At 40.2% G+C, this 1604-nt stretch overlaps 1 protein-coding gene across 1 annotated transcript in view; it reads right to left on the reverse strand.

Annotated features, from left to right (window-relative positions):
* Positions 1-1604, reverse strand: part of LOC101858070 (huntingtin-interacting protein 1) — a gene marked incomplete in the record, with an annotated part of 68606 nt that overhangs the window by 52295 nt on the left and 14707 nt on the right.

Consider the following 1604-nt stretch of genomic DNA (forward strand, 5'->3'; position numbering starts at 1 on the left):
ACAGACAGACAGACAGACAGACAGACAGACAGACAGACAGACAGACAGACAGACAACTGGTATTACTAAGTTGAATAAATCAGCATATTTCTTCTCGATCTTTCCACGTAAATCAGTAAAAGTCTCAGATGTTCGCATACGATAGGGGCTATTTTGGCTCTTACTCATGAACCATTATAATGGCCAAAGTCCATGACAAAAAAAAGCAACACGACAGAAAGAAAAAGAAAAAAGAAAAAAATGAAACCTGCACTCAGTTGCTGTACTGGTATGGTGGATATATGAACGGAGACATTTAATAGACTACAACCATTGCATATATATATCTCTCTTTGTAAAAACACATATATACAAACTCAGGCCTCCTGCGTGCGATAGCGAAGCACCTAACAGCTACACCAACAACAACAGGAGCAGCAGCAGCACCACCACCAACAACAACAACAACACCAACAACAACAACAACACCAACAACAACAACAACACCAACAACAACATCAACAGAAAATGAAACGTGCGAGCGTGAGGTAGGTTAATAATAATTATATCATAATCAATGCTTTAAAATATTTCGGTCGCATCGATGATCCAACCCTCGGCCAGCAAAGTCCCCAGGGTTATAGTTTCCGGACACATACAGACAACAACAACAACAGCAACAGCAAAGTAGAAGCGTGCCAGTGTGAGATGAGCTAATTATATGATCAATATTTTGCAATCGGTCGCATCGATGTTCCAGTCCTCAACTAATAATAACGTGCTGTTTTGGACACATACTAACAACAACAACACCAACAACAACAAAAACTTTGTTTATTTATTTCTTTGTTTGTTAATCTGTTTGTTTGATTAAGTTAAAGAGAAGCACAATGACACAATAATGGTCATTTAGTGATTTACAGCTTGAAAAAATAAGACAGACAGACAGACAGACAGACAGACAGACAGACAGACAGACAGACAGACAGACAGACAAACAAAAGAGGGAAAATAAAGATGCAGGGTCTACCAGTGGCGTCTTCCAAACACCTGCAACAACAACAACAACAACAACAACAACAACAAAGAGGAAGCGTGCCTGTGTAAAGTAAGCTAATTATATAATCAATATGTACTTTGAAATATTCCGGTCGCATCGACGATCCAATCCTCAGTTAACAACGCCCCCCGGAGTCGGTTTTAGACACGATCGTAGCGGTATACACAAACACAAACATAATACACACACGCATACGCCCCCACAATATGAATACACACTCACAAACATAACACACAACATGCATACACACGAACAACATGCATACACACGCACAAACATGATACACACATCCATTAACACGCACAAACACGATATATATATATTTATTTATCCATAAACACGCACAAACATGATACACACGCGCATGCGCACGCACAACATGAATACACGCAAAAACAATACACACGTCCATACACATGCACAAACATGGTACACACATCCATAAACACGCACAAAATGCACCCGCACATGCACCTTCATTTACACACGTACGTAATTTACACATGCACCGCATTTTCTTCTTTACCTACCCCCCCCCTCCTGTCTGTCTGTCTGTCTGTCTGTC

The sequence above is a fragment of the Aplysia californica genome, unplaced genomic scaffold, assembly GCF_000002075.1.
Source record: "Aplysia californica isolate F4 #8 unplaced genomic scaffold, AplCal3.0 scaffold00856, whole genome shotgun sequence".
Classification (NCBI taxonomy): Eukaryota; Metazoa; Mollusca; class Gastropoda; order Aplysiida; family Aplysiidae; genus Aplysia; species Aplysia californica.